The 24,577-nt window shown below is 39.3% G+C and overlaps 1 protein-coding gene across 5 annotated transcripts in view; it reads right to left on the reverse strand.

Annotated features, from left to right (window-relative positions):
- The window catches only part of TTC28 (tetratricopeptide repeat domain 28), a 659,289-nt gene that overhangs the window by 342,773 nt on the left and 291,939 nt on the right, over nucleotides 1-24,577 (reverse strand). The gene's annotated exons all lie outside the window — the stretch shown is intronic.

A 24,577-nucleotide genomic window follows, 5' to 3' on the forward strand; every position in this document is an offset into this window, starting at 1 on the left:
GCCCCTGCAGGTGACAAGGAGTGGGACTTGTAGACATAAACTCCTTGAGTAGCCTGGGGCACCTAGGTGGCTCAGTCATTAAGCATCTGCCTTTGGCTCAGGTCATGGTCCCAGGGTCCTGGGATCAAGCCCCACATCGGGCTCCCTGCTCCGCGGGAAGCCTGCTTCTCCCTCTCCCACTCCCCCTGCTTATGTTCCCTCTCTCGCTGTGTCTCTCTCGGTCAAAAAAAAAAAAATCTTAAAAAAAAAACCTCCTTGAGTAGCTATGAAAATTACCTAACAACCGTCCTTGGTACATACTTCATAGATGGCCAATCTCTGTAACATACACCCTTTTCTATGTACAGACAATGCAGACAATTTAGAGGAAGGGGAGGAGGGAGAGAGTACAATGAAAGTAAGAAGTCCTCCCGGGGGGCGCCTAGGTGGCTCAGTCATTGGGCGTCTGCCTTCGGCTCAGGTCCTGGTCCCGGGGTCCCGAGATCGAGCCCCACATCGGGCTCCCTGCTCGCGGGAAGCCTGCTTCTCCCTCTCCCACTCCCCCTGCTTGTGTTCCACTCCCGCTGTATATCTCTCTGCCAAATAAATAAAATCTTAAAAAAAAAAAAAAAAAGAAGTTCTCCCGGTTCTGAGGAGATGGGGTAGGAGTGAGGGACAACACTGGGTAATCCCGACATAGCACAGCAACAAAGAAACCAACTTAAACCAAACAGAAACAACAATAACAATAAATAAAAACAAAAAATGGGAAAATCAAGAACAAGCAAGCAAAAAACCCCAAAAATATTCAGTGAGGTAATCAGGTAATCAGGATGGAAACAAACTAAAGATTTTAAAGGAAATGCTCTTGAAAGTACCTACCCTTTCTCAGTCCATGCTCCTTCAGTCCCTTTTACTCACCACTGTCCTCCATTATAGCACACTCCATTCAATTTAATATTTCATCCCTAGGGTTTCACTCATAGAGTTTTACCACAGGTAGCTTGAGATACAGTACTCAGCAACAATGTACATGCATGCCCCAGATCAACACATTTACTCTGAACCCATCGGGGCAGGTGAGGCCCATGGAGAAGGGCAGCAGGGAGAACAGCACCCACACCATCTCACACATTTTGAGAAAGGGACTTAGAGCAATGGGGTTTTGACATCTCCCTTTAGAACTATCAGACTGGTATCAACCAATCAAAACTGAAAGCAGGCCTGCCACTCAAGCATGAAGCCAGCAAGAAAGAGCCAGGCACATGCCTTACCACTGTTCCAAGTTAGTCTAGAACCTGTACCTTGGTTTCAGACAGTCCACCTAGTGCTTGAGGGCTGTGATAGCAGAAAAATCCCCCCTTGAGTAAAAGTCACAGAAGAAAACAACCATGACTGTCCTAGACACGGACAACTGCAAAACTCATATATGTCTCAGTTTGTCAAAAAAAAAAAAAAAAAAAACGAAAGCAGTAGATGCAGCACCCCAAGCCTCTGCCCACATGCATGGCAGCCCTCCAGTCCTCTCATGTGCCTCCCATCCTTGAAAGGGGAAATGCAGCTGAGGGGCCATGGGAAAGACATGATATTCAGGACTCACTGGGGCTCCCAGAAGATACTAGGTACAGGCCTACCCTAGCAGGCCTCCTGAGGTTATCTGAGGGCAAGATAAACCATACAGATTTCCTTAAGTTCTTGGAATTTGCTCTCACTTGAGAGGAGGTGAGGCTTCAGTGAAGCCTAGTAGAAATAGACCAAGTTTCCCACGATTAAACCAAAACAGGACAGAAGTCCACAGGCTGAAGATATATACCCAATTATTTAGGGGCTGACTTTCAAACATGTGGAGTTTTCATTCATGATCGAATGCTATTTAAGAGTTATAGACTACTGCTAACCAATCGATGGCTTCTAATCCCATACTCCCTGCTCAAGTGAACATGGAAAAACGAAATGTCAGGCTCTTTACACATGCCAACTGGAAATCAAAGTGAAACACTGAAGGAGAAGTGACAGCTCACTGTTTCTCTCTGGTATAAATTCCCTGATGTTCACTCTTAAAAGAATCGTCCCAGCCCTTTCCTGTTTGACATTTCCTTCCCAGTTCAAGCTAAAGTGGGCCCTCTGCATAATCACTGATGAACTAAATGCCCACAAGACCACCTCAAGTGACACACACAGTGCCCTGACACAAAAAACAAAATCAATAATCCGCTGCTCTATGTCACGTGGAAATCCTGACTGCTGTCAGCAGACCGGAGGAAGAGGCTTGGGGGTTGCAGTAGAGACAATTAGAGCCCTTGGAAAAGCAGAGCAGAAAGTAATGAAACCTCCCCAAGTTCATCAGTTACACACACACACGCGCACACACACACACACACACACACACATACACATTCATGAAGTAAAAGACCATGTAGCCAGAGGTCATATTTTTCCAGTCTGCTAAATTAAAGTGACTGAAAACCTCTGTAATTACATAGAAACAGATGAAATTGTTATCTTAACTAAATTGTAAATGCACTTTAAATGTCATAAGTTTTGATGCAATTTAATATTTTAAATGGACATTGCTCAGTATAGTGACTGATTTTCTACCAAGCAGATGGGAACATAATCCATGTCCATTACACCAAGGCTGAACAAACGCCCATCCATCTGCCTGAGCAGTACAAAAAGATACTGCAGAGAAAGCAAAGAGCAAACCTTCTCTACCTGGAGCTACAGAAAAGAGCCCTAGAAAGGAGCCAAGAGGGCCTGAGTTCCTATCTCAGCTCTACCATCTACTTCCTCTGTGACCTTAGGTAAGTCACAGCCTTCCTCGGCCTCAGTTTCCTCTTCTGTGAAACAGAGATAAATAATCCCTGACATAGCTGTGTCACAAGTTACTGTGAGGACAAAATGGGATCAAATAAGTAAAAAATGTTCCATAAACAGTTAGATACAAACGTATGTGATTATTATAATTCATGCCATTATGTATTTGGGGCAAAATATGAACACAAATCATTTCCTACTATAACCCAGAAAAGATCTGAATTAATTTTCCACTAACAAGCTGGTTTAAAAAAAAAGGGAAAAAAAGTGGATGAATGACGTGATCCCAGTGCATTTCCCTTAATCCCCCAGACTACTTGACACTTCTAAAAATTAGCCCAGCATTATAGTACAGTGAAGATGAGACAGTAATGTTATCCTCATGTACAAAACAAGCATACCTGCCCAGTATGTACCCAGAAGGTTGAAAGAGTAAGTAAATGTACTTTTCTTCATATATAACTCATTAGCAGACAGCGACAGAAGCACTGGAGAGAAACAGATCCATTATCTCTCACCTTTCATTGTCCCTTTCTACACACATTGTATGTAAAATAGCAACTAAAGAGAGCTGTAAGAGCAGTGTTCAAGTGGCAAGTAAACAGAAACCACATCCCAGATAAAGCACAATTTTCTCCTAGCTATTTTAACTTATTCTCCTATTATACATTCTGTGCATCTAGCAGATTTACTAGCAATTTTAGGAATTGAATGGATTGTGTATATGAATTAATATTAAGAAAATCTGGGTCTTTATTCTTAGTTTCTAGGCTTTTTGAAGTACTAATAGTACCAGTTATCTGTTCATCAAAAAAAAAAAAAAAAGAAGAAGAAGTTGTTTTTTTCATGGTTTAATGTGTTTTGCTCAGACTCCATAAATTTGCTTTGGGGTTAATCACAAGAATGGAAGTTTTAGCTTCGATGAAATATTTTTTGAGGTCTAGGTTAGGTTAAAGTGGAATATATTTCACATTTTGAGCTGGACAGGACTCCCTGGATGAAGCTGTATTTCTATAATCAGTCTTTTTTGTAATCAGAGGCTCCACCAGACTGCTAAAGGGGTCTGACCCTCCCCCCTACACACACATACACACACACTTAAGAACCCCTGGGTTAGTGGGAAGCCATCACAACAATGCCATCAGAAACAAAGAGGGCCAGAGTTAATGTACTGATAGTGCAGAAACAAAAAATGATTCGAGGGGTATTTAAGAGACACCCCCCACCCCCCGCCCTTGCTCAACTTTGGATTTTAAAGCACCACTCTATGCACATATAGGAAACAGATAATTTTTTACAGTAAATAAAGTTTGAGAATTCCTGTTATAATCTTCAAGAAACATTTCTCCAAAGCTGTTAAGGACTGGTAACACTGCACACAGAGTGTGTACTAACAACCTGTGCTCTGCAGACAAAAGAACTCACTCTCCTAACAAATAGATCTCCATTTCATATGTGTAGAAAAGGGGTTGTTTAGTCCACCTAAAAAGAAAAATACTACCAAAACAAAAAGAAGAACATCACGTCTTAATACAGTCTTCCATCGTTTCAGCCTTGGTTTCACTTGATCTGAAGAATTCCATGTATGCTCTAAGAGGTGAAAAGCCTTTGTGAATAATTGAAGACAAAATAATGAAACCCTAGAATGTCAGAGACATAATCTAGTTTTGTAGAATTCATCATGGAGCTTTTAAATTCCCAAATACTACATGCTGAATAATTTATTCCTGTGTCAATATGGGGCCAGCAGATGTTCATTCAAAGCCAATATTAACCCTCCTCAAGCTGAAGAGCAGAAAAACAGGCTCTGCTGAGATGCAAGGAGGCACTTAGTTTAAGTGAGATTATCTTGATATTTATGAGAAAATTAAAGCAGCTTTGAAAGTCAAGAAAGAACACACTTCTTAGTCGGCATCTTTTATCAAAGTCTGCCTATAAAGATAAGGAGGTGAATTTCATGAAAAAACACAAATGGTCGGTACAGGGGGAGCTGATAACACTGCTCTTTCCTTTCAGAAGGGTCCCCGGGGGCTTTTCACTGATTCTGTCTAAGAATATCTTTTAGTGGCTTATTGATATTTACCTCCCTCTTTGGATCACTAATTCCTGATGGGGTTTGGAACTCTACTGTGTTTTGGTTTCTAGATAATTAATTCTCCCTTCCACAACCCACCTCTAATTCAGTTCACTTTAACTAAAATAGGTTATGTAGTTGATTTAAAAAGAGAATAAAGCAGAAAAAAAACTGAAAAAACTAAGCAACAATAAAGTTTAAAGTTTCACCAGTGGTAGGGCACCTAGGTGGCTCAATCGGTTAAGCGACTGACTGCCTTCAGCTCAGGTCATGATCCTGGAGTCCCAGGATCGAGTCCAGCATCAGGCTCCCTGCTCAGCGGGGAGCCTGCTTCTCCTTCTGACCCTCCCCCCTCTCATGCTCTCTTTCTCTCTCTCAATCTTTCTCTCTCAAATAAATAAATAAAAAATCTTTAAAAAAAAATAAAGTTTCACCAATGGTCTATTATACTTCAAAACTTGAAACCAATGCCTTAGATCTCATTCAATAGCTAGTTACTGAGTACCAACTTATAAAGTTTTACACCAGGGCTGAAAAGGGGAGAAATATTTAATCAAAGATTCTAAAGACTTGTTAGGGAAATACACATGTACATGTCTAGATATCTCCAGAGGCTTCCAATATGGCAAAAATAGCATACTGGACTCCTGTGGAAAGACAGCTGTCAATCTGAAAACATAGAGTGGGTAGAACATATGAAAATAATCTTAGGCTACATGTCTAAGCTTATATGCAAGGAAGGGAACTCCCCCAAATGCTAGAAACAAAGGAAATAAAGACAAGAGTGGTGAGCAGGAGCTAAAGACAATAAAGCTCCCAGGAAGAATGAGTACTAGAATCAGTCATGGGCTTCAGCCACTCAAGGGGTGCACTGATGACATCTTGGTGAGAGGTGCCCAGATGGCACTTTTCATGAATGCTGCTCAGTGGACATGAACTACCTGAAATAAAACCAAGAATCGCCAAGGTGTGCCCATGCAGACTGGAAAACCCTCACCCACCACCCAGAGCAGTGATGTAGATGGCTGAATTTGCACCACGAGAGTTAGGTATCACTCAACAGAGTAAAAGAAACTTCAAGACAACTGTGTTTGAAATGTCGAACAAGATATTAATAAGGGAAGTAACAGGTAAAAATGGACAGTATGGAAAATGACTAGGCATATTTGAAAAAGAATCAAATAGAAACTCTAGAAATAAAAGGAGGAGGGGACCTTATTTGGGGGAGAAGACCTCAATAGGTAGCCTGAACAATACACAGCTGATAATTAGTGACTAGGAAGATTAACCCAAGGAAATCACCCCAAATGCAGGACAGACAAGGAGGTAAGTACAGGAAAAAGAAGTTGAGGCAAGGAAGACAGAATAAGATAGGTCAGAATACATCTAACAAGGGTTCCGGAAGAGAACACAGAGAAAAATAAAGAGAAAGACGTAACTGAAGAGTTATAGCTAGAAGAGACCTTATTTTACAAATGACAAAACTCCAGCCCAGAATGATCTTCAATCATACAAGCTTGTTAGAGGCAAAGCTGGCAGAACACAGATCATCAGTTGCCCATTCTTCCACTATCAAACATCTACCCAAAAGGATAACCCCATTAAAAAGAAACCACATAAGCCTAAATTTTTTTTAGCTATCTTACTGAGTATTAAAGTGTATCTGACTTTGTACTACAAATCCTTGTATGTTATTACATTTAATTTTTATACCAACCCTATTATTATTTTCATTTTACAATTGAGATAACTGAGGCTCAAAGAGAAGTCACTTGCCCAGGCATACTAGTGAATGCCAGAGCCTGGATTCAAACAAAGGTATGTTTGATTCCATACTCTTAACCACTCTATAACAATGCCTCCAAAGTGATACAGCTTTAAAATAATAAGGCATCTCTAAAAGTTACAAAGATCAAATTCATTACACAATAGTCTCACTGTACACTTGGAGTATGACTTTTTTAAGTTTATAGATCAATTTAGTATATTTCGTATCGCCTTATATATTGGCAACTACAGGAAGCCTAAAGACTTTATTTTTGGAGTACTCACAAATTTTTTTTCAATCTGCTCTCTTTAAAATGTAAATGAACGAATGTATTAAAAGCAGATAGACCAAAAGCCTATCCTAAAATTCATACATAATCTCAACGGTTCCCAAATAGCCAAAATAATCTTGAAAAAGAACAACAAAGGAGGATTCATACTTGGATTTCAAAACTTACTACCAAGCTACAGTATTCAAAACAGTGTTATACTGACATAACAACAGACATAGACCAATGGAATAGAATACAAAGCCCCGAAATAAACACCCACATACATGGTCAACTGATTTTCAATACTGGTGAGAAGACCATTTGATGCAGAAAGGATAGTCTTTTCAACAAATGGTGCCAGGAAAACTGTATATCCATATGCAAAAGAATAAAACTGGACCCTTACCTTATTCCATATACAAAAATTAACTCAAATAGATCAAAGACCTAAACATAGGAGCTAAAAGTATACAACTCTTAAAAGAAAACAGAGGGGCAGGGCTTCATGACACCATATTTGGTAATGGTTTCGTGGTTATAACACTAAAAGAACAGGCAACAAAAGAAAAAAACTGACAAATTAAACATTATCAAACTCATGTAACAAAGGATACTATCAAGAGTGAAAAGACAACCTACAGAACGGGAGAAAATATTTCCAAATCAAGTATCTGATAAAGGATTAATATCCAGAATATATAAAGAACTTTTATAATCAACAATACCAAAAACCAACAACCCAATATAAAAGTGGGCCAAAAACTTGAATAGACATTTCTCCAAAGAAGATATAAAAATGGCCAACAAGCACATGAGAAGATGCTCAATGTTATTAGTTATTAGGAAAATCAAAACCACAGTAAGATACCACTTCCCACTCATTAGTGTGGATAATATCAAAAAATGGGAGGAAAACAGTGCTGGTGAAAATACGAAGAAAGTAGAATCCGGTGAATTCTAGGTGGAAATGTAAAATGGTGCAGCTACTATGGAAAACACTTTGGCAGCTCTTCAAAAAGTTAAACATAGAGTTATTACCATATGATCCAGTGATTCCAATTCTAGGCATATACCCGCCAAAAAATAGAAAGCAGGGACTCAGATATTTGTATGCCAATGCTCACAGCAGAATTATTCATAGTAATTGCCAACAGGTAGAAATATCTCAAGTGTCCATCAACAGATGAATGGATAAACAAAATGTGGTATACACATACAATAGAGTATTATTCAGCCATACAAGAAAATGAAATTCTGATACATGCTACATCATGGCTGAAGCTTGAAAACATTATGCTAAATAGAGAGCAAAAATTTTAATCATGCTAAATGAAGTAAGCCAGATATAAAAGGACAAATACTGCATGATCTCAATTATATGACGTACTTGAAATAGGCAAATTCATAAAGACAGAAAGTAGAATAGAGGTTACCAGAGGCAAGGGGAAGAAGGAATGGGCAATTTAGTGTTTAATGGGTATAAAGTTTCTGTTTGCGGTGGTGAAAACATTCTGGAACTGGAGAGTGGTAATGTCTGCACAACTGTGAATGTACTAATACCACTGAATTGTACACTTAAAAGTGGTTAAAATGACAAATTTTATGGTGTTTATTTTTTGTCACAAAAAATAAATAGAACTGGCATGTGACTCACAGCATGCCTCTTCCCAATGTTACTGATATATACTAACATACCTTAAACATCTTTAAGAATAAAGAAAAATACTGTTTTACTATCACAAATATGAGTGTAAGTATTTAAAAACAGAATCTTTAATCTCAAAATAGAATAATAATTATTGCTAATATTTATTAAACGTTTACATTATGCCAGCCACCATGCTCAAATAAACTTCATAACAACACCACGTTATGTATTAATATTATCCTAACTTCACAAATAAGGGAGATTCATAGAGGTTATAATCTACTTGCCTTTACTTATATAAATGCTATAAAAGAAAATATTTTTTTAAATAAACTGGAGAGGGCGCCTGTGTGGCTCAGTCGTTACGCGTCTGCCTTCGGCTCAGGTCATGGTCCCAATGGTCCTGGGATAGAGCCCCACATCAGTCTCCCTGCTCCACGGGAAGCCTGCTTCTCCCTCCCCCACTCCCCCTGCTTGTGTTCCCTCTCTCGCTGTGTCTCTCTCTGTCAAAAAATAAATAAAATCTTTAAAAAATAAATAAAAAAATAAACTGGAGAGGCCTAGGTAGCTCATTTGGTTAAGCGACCAACTCTTGATTTCAGCTCAGGTCATGATCTCAGGGTGAGATTGAGCCCTGGGTCGGGTTCTGCACTGGGCATTCAAGCCTGCTTAAGATTCTCTCCCTTGCCCTCTGCCCCTCCCCCCACCCCACTTGCATGTGTACTCTAATAAACAAATGAGATATTTTTCTTTACAAAAGTATTTTTTCCTCTTTGGAAAATGAATTATCAGACAAAGCTTTCCTGCAATGGAAATTTCATCCCACATAATTTAAAATTTTAAAATGATTTTGCACATAATTTTTGTGACCCTCTCTATTGCATCAAGAAAGGCATATCCTCACAACACTTAATTAAAAAAAAAAAAAGGAGAAAGGAAAGTAATATTTGTCAAGCATCAAATCATGTGCCAGACACTGTACTAAGCATCTTACATACTTTATTTCATTTAATCCTCTCAATTTGGGTGGTAGAATTGCTTGCATTTTACAGATAAAAAAACAAAAATATAGTAATCCACAGTACTCTTATTCACTACTTTCAAAATCTGATAAATATTCTATTCAAGTAGGAGACAATTAATTCCAAATGCCTAGGGAATCAAAGAATAGTAGTCACTGCCAAAAGCTATCCCAGATACCTGAAGGAGCCAATATGACAGCCGCCCCCAGCATGTTGCAAGGCTGAGTATTCAAAAGCCCAACAGATCTCACACCAAACAGTGTGCAAGGGCAGAAGACCATCCTGCTGTACAACTGAGTCAAGAAGAATGGGTTGTGTGGCCTTCTGCTCCAGCATTAGTCCATGACAGCTGAAGAGACAGCCAGATATGGATGGCCCTGAGCCACATGAAGGGGGTTCACACTGCCCTCCTGTATTTGGGTATAAAGACTAAAATCTAAAGCATCTTCTGATGCTTTGGAAAATGAAAACTTTTGAACCTCAGTTCAAGAATGTACAGCAAAATCCATGTAACACATTTTCAGTAAATATTTGGAAATGATTATATTTAACTTTCCCTTCTCAATTATTTTATTAACATCTACATATGTTCAGTTCTCTATTTAAAAAAAAAAGGCAAAACAAAAAAACAAAAACAAGCAACCCTTCCTTCTACTTTATCTTCCACTACTCCCTACTCCTCCAAGCCAATCTTGTGAACAAGTCTGTTACAACTGCTGTCTACAGAATACATCTTTCACTCACTCTTATGTTTACTCCTATCTGGCTACTCCCTAGTCCACTCTTATCAAACTGCTCTTGTCAAAGTCTCTATTACCTATTCCCATAAGGGCCTTGAAGGGGCTCAATGAAATCCATAGGGTCCCGAAGGGCAGAGTTTGAAAATTACTCTGCTTGGGCCTGATATTTTATGGGGCAGCCACCTAATTTGTGGAGGCCAGTGCAAAATGAAAATGTGGGGCATCTTGCTTAAAAGCAGGAAAAAGAGCTTTTCTTTTTTCTGTCATCTCTCTCTCTAAACAAGTTATGGTATTTTTTAAAATCTCCTACTTAGTATTGGGGCATGAGGATGTTCACGGGACAATGCAGATTCCCACAGGCACCTAGGGACCACCCACAACTTGGTGTGTAGGGTACACACTAAATCCACTCCTATGCCCATACCCAAGTTCCTGCCAGGAATGGAGGGTGGCAGCAGTCTCTGGACAGGGGCAGAAGTGGGCAGCCAAGAATTCACCCCAGGGAGCTGAGAAGTGGCCAAACCCTGGATCATTGAGGCACCACGCCCACAGCACACATACGATTGGCCCATCTGACCTCACATCAAAATACAATTTCAAAGATACAATTATTCAGAATTCCAGGACGATGATCACAGCACATTAAATTCCAAGCACAGGACCCACTTCTGAGCATGGGATCTTAGGTAACCACACTGGTTGCATGCCCATGAAGCTGGTCCTCGCTATGCTACATGATAATCATATTACCGCCTAACATCTGCATAAAACATCATAGTCCACGAAATAGTTCCAGTCTCATTTTTGTCTCACAATAAACCTATAAATAGAGATGAATAGATACCCTCACTTAATAGATAAAAAACTGACTCAGAAGTGAAATGCATTGCCCAAGGCATGGAAAACCAAGGTGTTAAACCCACGCCTTCTGGCTCTAAGTTCTTTCCAGTGTAATGTGTTCCCTAAGCAAAGGGCAGATGGGAGGGGACGAGAACAGTGATCATTTCTTTACATGAGCCACTGGTTTACTCATTAGTTGGAAATTATTTCTGTCAAATTTCTGTCAATTCCAGTCAGATTTGAAAACTCGATTTTTTAACATTCTAGAATTCAATGGCTTTATATAAACGTGTAATCTAAAAACAGAAAAAGTAACACCTGCAAAGTTAGTTTTTTACCCCAATGTACCCCCCCATCCAATATGCACCCTGACTCACCAATCTTGGACCCCTTACACATACATCAATCACCAGCAGTGAGTCACAAAGGACTACAGAGCCAGCATATGAGAGCATGCTATTCTGGGATACAACATACTTTCACCACAGGAGAGCTGATTCCTTGATTTAGTTGGGAGAAAGTTCATCAAAATGCCAGATAGATAGTAACAAAAGGGATGACAGGAATTACTTAGGCTAGGAGATACCAAAATCAAGGAGGGAGCTATCTACCTCACCCTGACTGTTCCCTACCACTATTCCACATACTTCACTGACTTCAATCTTTCCAGATAGTGAAATTGTTGCTAAACTTCCTCGTGTTAACATAAAGTACTTTATTTTGAGACTTGAACTCTCAACTCATTCGTTTCTTAATTCAGTTACTCAAAAGTCTTCCCTGAAAGCAAGAAGAGAGCATTTTTTGGTTGAACTAATACGCATTTGTTACAACCATTCGCACTGGTGACCCTTCACACTGGCTGATCACCCAGAAAATATCCAAGGAAAAAGAAGTGCAACTGAATGTTAGATCCAAATAGCACAATCTCTCAGCTCACTAGAGCAGAATCTCTCTCTAATACACTGGTCACAGGCTATATTACTAGCTCTTTTTATCCTATCTCTAGGTAGAAAAGCTATAATTTAAACTGACAGCATTACTTGTCATGAAGTCTGTAGGTTTACAATTTCTAAATGTCAGTTTGAACTTCTGACTAGTTCCTTAGAGCACTACTGTTTGTTTCTAAATGAGGCAACTTGTCAGCTCTGCATACATAAAAGCAGTTAATCAGCAATTTGCAGTGCAACACAGGAGGAATCAGCTGGTATGCTAATGGTGAGCCCACAAAGCACCTCCAATTAGGAAAGAAAGCCTTGTCCTATGCCAATAATATCCTCATATATCACAAAATTTATCCTACTACTCAGTAGATGAAACATTTCATGCCAAGGAACTTATTATTTTGAAGTAATTGTCTGCTTCCAGCCTGACATACCCATGTTCCCACCGGCCTATAATGGAGGAGCGGCACGCAGTGAGTGAATGAGGACCACGATGATTGCTGACACCTCCTCGCTGTGGCTTCCATTCAGTTCCCAATGGGTTCTTCTTCTTGACCCTGTCCTTGTTTACTATTCTGCTCTCCCCTTTTCTGTGTGGCCTTCACATCACCTGTCTTCAGCTCTCTAAGTAAAATGGGATGGGATCTTACCTGAGAAGTACCGTGGTTCCTCTAGCCTTCTAGAAAATTATTGAACTATATAACAAAATCCATTCCTAAAACAGCAATGATAACTCTAATAATCAGATTATTTCATTAGTAAGAACACCTGCTGCAGGTGCAAAAACACTATGGCATAGTCTTAACTATCAACAGGTCTGAGCCTATGGATTGAATTCTAGAATATGGATTGTAATGAGTAAAATTAAACAGTAAGTGAAGGAAAGGAGTCTAAGACACTTTTAAAGGGAATCTCTTCCATTATCTCCAGGATCATATTGGAAAAGAAATGGTTTCTTTGATTGTAGTCATATACTTCACCCACTTACACAATAACCTTTGTCTGTGATTTTGAATTGATCAAGCAAATTTGGTTTAGTGATTGAAGGAAAAGAGCTGCCAGCCAGAATCCAATAATCCATTTTTCTGCATATGAGACATATTTTATTAGAGTTACAGAATAGTGCTTCCGAATATGCTTCAGATTTGTCCTTAGAGTCTAAGACATTGGTGGGGAAGGGCATGTGGGGGGATGGAATCATTTCTAGATCCAGAGGTATTCACCTGCCTACCAAATAATAGGTAGTATATGGGCAGATCCCAAGAAACAACATGGCTCACGGTAAGCCCATGAGCCACCAGTGAACTGTCAAGCAGATGCACACTGGTAAACGCAGAAGCTATGTTTATGGATCACAATAGGCCAGCCTACAGAGGGAAATTCTGAGACACTGGAGTAGGCTCTTACCATAATGTCAGGCTTTGATGGCTCCTCCTGAGACCATCTGGCCTGGGGATGTGAAACTGGCAGAGCCAGAGCACAGAGTTCTGATCTACATATGCTCAGGTTGCCCCCATTCTGAGCAATACAGAGGATATTGTAGAGATACTGTATACCTTGGGGTCATCTACTTTAAACCTCTCTGCCCCCATTTACAGAAGAGAAAATCAAGGCCCAGAAGTCATTTGCCCAAGATGACATGGAACTAATCAAATCAAGCCTGATTCTAAAACCTCTCATCCCTAGTCCAAAACATTTACTTCTCCTTCTCTCCCTTCTCTCTTCCTCCTTTCTTCCTCTGCACACTCCCTCCTCCCTCCCACCTCTATCAGCAGCAGTATCATCCTGAAGCAGCCAGTATCTTTCTCCAAACAAAATTTTAACTAGAAATCCACTATATAAAACAGATTAAAAGGGGCCTGCTTAGATGCAGAGAAGGGAGACAGAGCGTTATGTGCCAGAATCCTACCTGCTTAACTGAGCCTGCAGCCTCCTCTGGGATCCTAGGCAGAACATTATGATCATGGGAACTTCTTCCTTGATAGCTTGCAATAAAGCTAGGTGCAAATACTAATTAGGACCATATTTTTATCTAAAACTATTATTTTCTGAAACACTGGCAAAATATACGTTGGGAAGGCAGTTGCTTTTAAAAATGTTATTTTCCTCTGTGTGTGTGTGTGTGTGCGTGGTTTTTTTTTTTTTTAAAGATTTTATTTATTTATTTGACAGAGAGCTAGAAGAGCATAAGCAGAGGGAATGGCAGTGGGAGAGGGAGAAGCAGGCTCTGCACTGAGCAGGGAGGCTGATGCAGGGCTCCATCCCAGGACTCTGGGATCACGACCTGAGCCGAAGGCAGACGCTTAACCATCTGAGCCACCCAGGTGCCCCTTGTGTGTATGTTTTTTTAAGACTTTATTTTTTTAGTGCAGTTTCAGGTTCCCAGCAAAATGGAGAGGAAGGTACAGAAATTTCCTATATACCCCCACACATATTTAGCTTCTCCCATTATCAACATCCCCACCCAGAGTGCTACATTTGTTCCAAATGATAAACCTATATCAACACATCACTATCACCCCAAGTCCATAGTTTACATTAAGGCTTACACTTAGTGTTATACATTCTATGGGTTTAGGCAATGTATGACGTGTATCCACCATTAAAATATCCTGCAGAGTAGTGTCGCTGCCCTAAAAATCCTCTGAGCCACAACTAGTTTTTTGTTTCAAAACAAAGTCCAGGGGCACCTGGGTGGCTCAGTCGGTTAAGCATCTGCCTCAGCTCAAGTCGTGATCCTGGGGTCCTGGGATGGAGCCCCGTATCAGGCTCCCTGCTCAGCAGGGAGTCTGCTTCTCCCTCTCCTGCCCCTCTCCCCTGCTTGTGCTCTCTCTCTCCCCCTCTCTCTCAAATAAAAAAATAAAAAAAATCTAAGAAATAAATATATAAATAAACCAAAGTCCAACATTCTCAAAGCTGGGTACAAGGGTATCCTTCTCACTAAGACATCAAGATCAAATCTGAAACTGAGAAACATTAATTTTCTTTCAATACCATCGGCATACACAAACAACTCTGCTGTGATACATTTATTTAGGTGATACTCAAAATTAGGAAATAAGGTCATGAGATGATTGGCAGTAATGAAACAAAGTGTCATTCCTAACAGCTTAGCTATCAGAAAAAAAGGCACATGAACCTGAAAACACAGAAGCAAGAATTGGGACATTATTTGTAGCAAAAAACATACGTGAAATTACCACATGCAAACACCAGACATCCATCTTATTCCCTGGGGTGACTCTTTTCATTAGTGCTAATGGGCTCAGGGCCTCTGTTTGGAGACTATTTCTGCAAATGCTAGAAGAACACAAATCTTGTTCTGTTTGGTGAAGTCCAGTCTCATAAGCAAGAAAAAAATGAAATCAATGTGTTGACATTAACACATGTACACACGCATGTTTGTCTTTGTATTACTTCTAATCACTTCTTCCTTTAATTTCAATTTATTAGTCTTTAGGAATCTTGCCAAACATCACTGAGCAATACAAGGGAAAATGAGTACCAAAATTAGATCCCACGAACATTTCTAATTAAATCCCTTTCATCAGGATTAAGAATTTTTTAAAACTATGTGCAAAAGGCAGTGGCACTGAATGTCATTCACCACAAGCAGTTGAAAAGCAGTAACAGAAAATATGGCACATATCAATCAGATATTTATTAAACACCAATTTACACATATTTAAGTGCTAAATACCATGTAAACCTGACCCCCCGCAAAAAAAACAGCATGTGTCACAATTCAGCAGCTGTTAATTCAACGATTTCTTTCCTCTTCTTTTACATGTATATATGTTGAAAATATCATTCTCGGGGTGCCTGGGTGGCTCAGTCGGTTAAGCGGCTGCCTTTGGCTCAGGTCATGGTCCCAGGGTCCTGGAATTGAGCCCTGCATTGGGCTCCCTGCCCAGCAGGGAGCCTGCTTCTCCCTCTCCCTCTGCTGCTCCCCCTGCTTGTGCTCTCTCTTTCTAATAAATCTTTTTAAAAAAGAAAAAGAAAGAAAATACCATTCTTAACATACATTTCTTGATTACTGTCTTTTGTTATTTCCTTTATAATTTACTACATTTAACTATCTAAAGACACAATACCAAATTTCATCCAAGAAGACTGTGAAGTTAATAAAGAAACTCATGGACAAACAGGTAGTCTTATCTAAGATTTCCTACAGCCTATTTGACATTCTGCCCACAAAGGTAAACCAAATCTGAATACAAGGTATCTTCTTCTCAGCAAGTTTTTCTCTTAAAATACTTCTAATTTCCTCTCCCTTCTCTCAAGCACCCATTCTTTTAACATTTTCTTACTTGGTGAGTTCTAGCCATTGAGATACAAAGATGACTTAGCCATGATCCTTGAATATATCTCCTTCTGAACTCAAGTCTGTTAAGAAAGGTAATGCAGATAATGACAATAGAAAGTAGTAAGTAGGGGCGCCTGGGTGGCTCAGTGGGTTGAATGTCTCACTCTTGATTTTGGCCCAGGTCATGATCTTGGGGTCATAATCCTAGGGTCATGAGATTGAGCCCTGCATCGGGCTCTGTGCTCAACAGGGAGTCTGCTTGGGATTCTCTCTCTCTCTCCCTCTCCTTCTGCCCCTCCCCCTGCTTGTGCATGTTCATGCATGTTTGTGCGTGCTCTCTCTCTCCTTCTCAAATAAATAAATAAATCTTAAAAAAGAGTACTCAATAGAGGTCCACAGTGTTTCAGTGGCACAAACGAGGGAGCCTGGGTTTTTTAAAAAAAACTTTACCGAGATATAATTGACATAGAATAAACTGCACATATTTAAACTGTACAGTTTGATAAGTTTTAACATATGTGCATGCCCATGAAACCATTCTCACAATGCCTGGGTAGCGCAGTCGGTTAAGCGGCTGACTCTTGGTTTCAGCTCAGGTCATGATCTCAGGGTCATGAGATCAAGCCCCACAGTGGGCTCCACACTGAGTATGGAGTCTGCTTTAGATTCTCTCTCCCTTTGCCCCTCCTGCTCAAGCTTGCTCTCTCTCTCTCTCTCTAAAATAAATAAATAAAAATAAAATAAAAAGCATTAAAGGATCACATTTAAGTATTAATAATCATTTTGCTTCTACCCTGCTTTCATTCTCCTTTAAGAGAACTGAATTAACTCTCTCTCCCAAATAAATAAATAAAATCTTTAAAAAAAAAAATAAGTGAGACAGCACAAAAAGGCACTCTCTGAGGTTTGCATTTTCAGATACTTTTCCATATCTGTGACAAGGTTACATATGATACAGTGAATAAAGTAGACAAGGGTGGAATATGCAAGTTGGTAGAGATCAAACTTTTCTGGTACCTCCAGAAGAAATCTGCTACCTATAAAGTAGCTGCTTTTCCTTATTTTGTTTTTCCTTAAGTTACCCAAACAATTTATGTGACTCCTTATTTCCTCCATGACTGCAAAAGATTAGTGATACACAACAGTCTTATTTTTAATTCTCTTTTACTATAATGATGAAAAACTACAAAGAATGCTTCCATCCCATCATGGAAACAGGATGCTGCAATATTACTGTGAAATCACATTTGAATGTGTACACTACAACATGTAATGCGCTGTCTAGTAAGATGCATGTTTAAACTGACAGGACAGTGAGTGGTGCTGAAAGAATATGCAAAAACATTTAAGAGAGTGAGAAGACTTTAAAATTTTTAACACCCATTTGAAGACTTTATAAAAACATACCAACAAAATAATACCCTTCAATACCTCAGCTTTCCTACCTACCTATGTGCCCTAAAAAAAATGCTCTAAAAAAAGGTAACTATTAAACAATATTAAAAGAGAAGGAGATCCAACAGTCCAGAATGAGATCATGTCCTGGCTAGGGTGCATACACTTGAAGTTATTCTCTCAAACTACAGTAGTAAGTCACTGTACTTTAGATGTGAATCAAGGACTTACAAGGGTGTCTGGCTTTTCAAGGGGTCACTACTTAGAGCACCCACTGCTTTTGTCTATCCTAACCACTTTTGCAAACACACACACACATACACATACATACCCCAAAACCGAAACTAAAAACCAAAAAACAAAACAAAAAACAACCAGCTCTTTTCTTAAAAGTTTAGATTTGAAAAGTTAATACTAGCCTAGTATTATACTCTCAAGAGTATGCTGATCGGGGAGACTAAAAATGAACCAAGGTGACAGGAAGATACCTGGCCTCACCATCAAGGCCAGGGGTATGACTTATCAGGAGTAGCTCCCTCTAAGTAGACAGTGCAAATGAGACTAGCAAGGCCACAGAACTCTCATATCTTGAACATAAAAGGGCTACATTTAAGGGCCGACTGCAGCATTTACTTGTTTGTGAATATACTAAAAAGTTGTTAGGATTTTGTTGTTGTTGTTTTGTTTGTGGTTGTTAAGAAAGAACTTTCCTATTCAAAGGATAGGACCTCACAGTACTGCCTGTGACTCTAATGGGTTACAAATAAAACTAGGCTTGTAAACCTCTAGAAAGGTAGTAGGTGATGGGGAGTTCCAAGTTGTAAAATGAAGGTATGTCAACTACAGACACATTTGAAAAAGGTTACATTCTGCGTGATCAGTTGTAACAAGTACTATAATTAGATTAATAACACATCACTCAAAAGAAAAGATCAGGTGCTAAAATAGAATCCTTTCTTAATACAATCCATGTACATTAGAGAACTGGTCATGTTTTAAAAATGAACTGGCAGGTTCTTCAAAGGTTCATGCTTAATTTAAAGTATCTTTCATCAGCTTTAAAAGAAAATGTCAACTTGACCAACTAGCATGTCTCCTTTCCCTGAGTGTAATAAAGATTTACAGAAGTAAATAAAATCTACGGAATAAGCTGATTTTGGCTTTCAGTTCCATATACAATTCCTTCTTCTTCCTTTTTTTTTTTTTTTGAACTCCTTCTTCTTAAGGTATTCACAAAGCACAGTGAAAATTACTTGTAAAAAGTTTAAATGATAGATATTAAATATATATACATAAGACTAACAGGAATATATAGTCAGCATGAGATGAAATCACAGATGTGCTTCCTTTTACTTTGAGGCTGAATTTAATCTGTAAATCAAAATGTATCTTTTCTGGGCTGAGAATTCTGTCTGCTGTCCCCTGCCCCCTTATCCATACCCTGCCTTGGTGGCTCCCTCTGTACACTAGGAGGCCAACCTCTATGACAGCTATGGTTGTCTTACCCTGGGCTTTGGGGCTTAGCCGATGGGAGATCAGAATGCAAGAGGAGAGAGGTATCAGAGTATTTATTCCTGATCCCTCTCCCGCAACTCCTAAGCTCCCTCTTGGCCCTGACATGACTGTTTCGGGGACTCCATTCCTCTGCAGCTGTAGCTTCTCTCACACAGCTGTTCTTCGATGCCAGCTCTCCGGCTTCCTCAGAAAACCAGGTCCAGATATCTCAGCATCCTTTTTCAGTTAACTTAACCCTCCACAAAACTCTGTAAATGGTGCCCTCACTAAATTCCCTTCAGTTAAACCCTGACTTTCTATGTACTGCATTTCTTTAAAGCAAGATGTACTGTTTTGAGGGATAAATGAACATTTTATATAAAGAGTACTCTAGGGGTGCCTGGGTGGCTCAGTCATTAAGCATCTGCCTTCGGCTCAGGTCATGGTCCCGGGGTCCTGGGATTGAGCCCTGCATGGGGCTCCCTGCTCAGCGGGAAGCCTGCCTCTCCCTCTCCCACTCCCCTCCCCCTGCTTGTATTCCCTCTCTCGCTGCGTCTCTCTTGGTCAAATAAAAAAAAATGAAAATAAATAAATCTTAAAAAAAAAAAGACTGTTCTACATTTCGTCCAATCTCATATTCCCCATCTATCCCAACCTTCGTTGCAGTACCAGTGATGGCACATCCCAATCTGCATTACCACTGAATTTATAATCATAAATCATGACAAAAATCAACAGTCTTATGACAGAAGATAATCACCTACAGTTTCTTGATAATGAAATAATTTGACAGAAAACATACAATATATAAAACTTTGAGATACCAAATCCAAGGAACATTCAAACTAGTACCAGCATATGAGTACTGCATCTAACATGTATAGGGACCATTTATAGAAGAAAAGACTCAGATACATAAAGAGCTCAGCTCGGCAAGGCCCTACTCATTCTACCTTACCCTCATTTCTTCCCCACCAAAACCAAAAGAAAATATAACGGATGTCTCCAAAAACAGCGGTATCTTCTAAAACAGTTATTAATTGTCCTTCTGTTTAGTGATAATAAGTAGAGAGTATCCAGAGCACTGAAAAGTAAAACGCACTCAGCTGGGCTTCTTAGGCTTCAGATTATCTAGTATTAGATATTTTGTCCAGATAGTGATAGTTCCAGGTAGCTCTACAAATACAAACTATGCCCAATATCAGCCCAAGCAAACCGATCAGGAAGAAAATTCTGTTGTAATTAGAATTCAGTGTATTCTAAAGTAAATAAAAATGATTTTTTGCTTACATTATCCTTTACCTTCATTACTCTAGATCACTGAGAGATGAAATATATTGATTAATCTTAATTAAACCCAGAACATAACAAGTCTAGCCCCATTTTACAAAGAAATTCATATTTTCATTTTTTAAGATTTTATTTATTTATTTCAGAGAGAGAGTGAGTGAGTGAGTGAGTGAGTGAGAGAGAGAGAGAGAGAAAGCACAAGTGGGAGGAGGGGCGGAGGGAGAGGGAGAAGCAGACTTCCATGCCAAGCAGGGAGCCTGATGCAGGGCTCGATCCCAGGACCATGAGATCATGACCTGAGCTGCTTAACCGACTGAGCCACCCAGGTGCCCCAGAAATTTATATTTTCATGAGAAAATGATCCAAACAAGAATCTGAACAAACTAACAGCCAATATTTGAAATGTTTTTTACCTAATGACTTTAAAAATCACAGCATGTCATAGCTAAAAGGAGCCTTGGAGACCATCTAGTTAAACTCGTATTTTACAGATGAGGAACTCAATGCCCAAGGTTTAAGTAATTAGCTCAAAATTACTAGCTAGCTGTTCTGGACTAAATCTTGGGGGCAAATAGATGCATGGCTGCAAGAAGTATGACTTCTTGGGTAGTAATTAAATTAGGGGGAGGAATTCAGCTCATCAGCTAAGATTACTGGATTCTGAATGACCACTGTAGCCTTCTGTAATGACCAAACCAGCCTGGGGGATTTATGTGCTTTTTTAATACTTTTTTTTTCTAATTTTCATTTTTTAATTACTTTATTATTATTATTATTATTATTGTTATTATTGTTATGTTAATCACCATACATCATTAGTTTTTGATGTAGTGTTCCATTTTTCTAATACTTTTGAGGCAACCATGATCATGTCTAGAATGTCTCAATGTCTAGAATCCCAATGGTGAACAAAAATTCAGCACCCCCACACTCCAATCCTTGGCATTGTTCCTTATCTCTGAGAACAGGGAGAAAGAAGACTTTGGCTTAGGCTCAAAACGGGAAATACATCATTAACAACATTAAATACTGGTCAACGTTCTTCACCGAGCATGACTGTGCCCTACAGTGTAATTCTGTGAGTGTGGTGCACACATGCATGAGAGGGAGAAAGAGAAGGAGTAGGCTGAAGGAGGAGATAAGCGGAGAGGCAGGTTGTTAGCGAGAGGAGATAAAGTGGGACAGCAGAGAAGGGGAAAGGAGAGAAAGACAAGGCAGAGATACACAGAGAAACAGAAGCAGAGAGAGACAGAGGTGGAGAGACACACAGATCAAGAAAGGCAGAAGTACAAAGAGGAGAGTAACAGAGTGAAACAACACTATAAACCCTTGCTATTCAGTGCTGTCCTTGGCCCAGAAGCATTAGCATCACCTGAGAGTTAGAAGGCAGAAACTCTGGGCTGGCTCCAGATCCACCAAATCAGAATCTATGTTTTTAAGAATACCCTCAGGTAACTCGGGCAATACTACAGTTAACTCCATTGACTCAAGGTCATTTTAACTGTCATGAAAGCAGTGAAACGCTTGTTTCTGTAGGCAGTCACATGGTGCCACCCTTTAGAAACCTAGTATAAACTTGACTCTCAGGCCAGGTAGCCTGCATGCAGGCATACAGATTCAACCTAACCACCTTTGCTACCACATTTTTTTCCACAGTAGGTTCACATCTCAGAAGTTCATAATATACTCATTTGTGTCCATAGAAATTTTCTTTCAAGAGTTCAGAAAACAGGAAACCTTCAAGACTGACAAATGACAGATTTAATCAGGTAACTCTGAACTGATCGTTCATAGTTGGAAAATTTCTGAGCGGCTGCTATTAAAAACATCTAATTTCCCTTTTTAAAAAATTTAAGATGTAGCACCTATCCCATGATGACACATGTATTTTAAGATATCCTGCATTTCAGATACAGAGTAAATATATAGTAATTTCACCACGGGATGTTTTTATTAAACAGCCAAGCACATAACGACAGGATTTTCAGTGTAAAATTACTCCTGCTTTGAAACTCCAGCATTTCATTCACCCACATGGCAATGTTTTTTCTCTCCCTACAGTCCCAGCCTTATTCCCTGAACCCTCTGCCAGCTACCACTTCCTCTCCCCCACCTCCCTATTGTTCTTTCTTTGTCTTATTTATCACTTAAAAAGGAAGAAAGTAAGTATAAGACATTGATATCCATTTTTCCAAGATTACACTCTTTGCTCTATGCACTGGATAGAAACAATAACTGTTCCTAACAGAGGGGCCAGGATGGGGACTCTTGGGTGCTGATGGTCAATTTTTCCTTCTCCTCCTCCTTCCTTTTCCCTTCTCCCTTTCAGTCAGTCTCCATGACCCCTCACCCCTGCCAATATGTCCCAGCTAGCAAATGCCTAAGTGGGAAAGCAATAAGATCTGTGCTATATGGGAGCAAACACTGAGGACGGGAGAACAGAGCCATTTCCAAACCTAGAAATACTTCCATCAGTAAAATGTGGGTGAGCTAAGTCCCTTCCAAAACAGTCTATGTTTCTAGCTGAAGTTTGCATTTAGCTGAATCTCTCTCTTCTTCTAATATACAACAGTGAGATGAAGAGTAGCACAAGAATAGGGTACACTAGCATGAAGAGCAAGTAAAAGAGAAAGTAGGAGAACACTGCATATCGGTGAGCTCACCCCTAGAGATAACTTTATATTTGGAAGTAGCTTACATTATTTTCTGGATTCTTTCATTTATTCAAATAATACATACTGAGTGCCTACTAAATGCCAGGTATTGTGCAGGAAAGATGAAAATACAAGGCAAGTTCATTCCTATTTCTCCAAACACACACACACACACACACACACACACGCCACCTCGGACTCTGACTTTCATTTTAACTCCTTCAGATACTTTATGAAGCCCTTCCTTCATATCGTAGACAAAGGTTCAACCGCTTATAAGCATCCAATGTTTTGTAAAAGACGAGCAAATCAAGAGAATCCCAAATGCTCAGGCTGCTTTACTTACACAGTGACCCTTAGCATCTTAGGGCATTATAGGCCTACTGACAGAATCCTTCCATGGCAGAAGAGAAGATAAAGAACACTCGAATCCAGAGATTCCAACCACATCTTCAAAAATACCACTGTTTAACATCTGTACTCACTAGATATTTTAGTCATGAGAGCAAGGACCACCGACTGCAGATTTATCATCTAGAGTAATCTGTTTTATATTTTTGAAAAGCTTGTTTTATAGATAATTATGAAGGATATAACCAGTAGCTAAGGAAATAAATAAGCACCAAATAACTATACTAAGTTATAAGAGGATTTGACCAAAACTAGTGTCTGAAAATGACAGCACTCTTCTGACGAAATCTGTAACAGGATAGGTAAGAGAGCAAAACCTGCAAAACAGGCTCCTGAAAGGAGGCAACTCCTTGAACAGCAGGGAAGTACAGCGAAGGAAATCAAAACCATAAATAGGCCACTACAATTCACATGTAATTAACTGCCCCAAACAAAATTCTCTCCCTGTAAGGATAGTCTAGTGTAGGCAAAAACCATGAAATAAAAGTTCAAGTGCTTTACTGTTTTGTTTCTGAAAGCAAACATGGAGGAACACAGACATTTTCAAAATAATTTTTCAAAAGGAACAATTGGAAACCTCCACCATTTGAAACATCCTGCCTCCCTTCTTTGCTTTAAATGCCACATAAGTTATTTTGAGCCTACTGCTTTGATCAGATTTAGCTGTAAGTAATTATATTTAGTCATAGACATTTGATCTATAAATGGAATCTACTAGAGGAATTACTGTAACTTCCATGAAATTGGCAAATAGCAGTTCTATTTGAGGTAATTCTAGAAAAGCTTTATCCTGAAAAGAAAATGCAATACATTTACCTACATAGAAGATATTTGCTTTCAAAATGAAAATCTCTCAAGACTCTAGTTATGCATCTACATTTTGAAGAAAGAATTACCATTTAACAGTGTCCTACACAAATATGTATT

This window comes from Zalophus californianus, chromosome 14 (assembly GCF_009762305.2).
Source record: "Zalophus californianus isolate mZalCal1 chromosome 14, mZalCal1.pri.v2, whole genome shotgun sequence".
Classification (NCBI taxonomy): Eukaryota; Metazoa; Chordata; class Mammalia; order Carnivora; family Otariidae; genus Zalophus; species Zalophus californianus.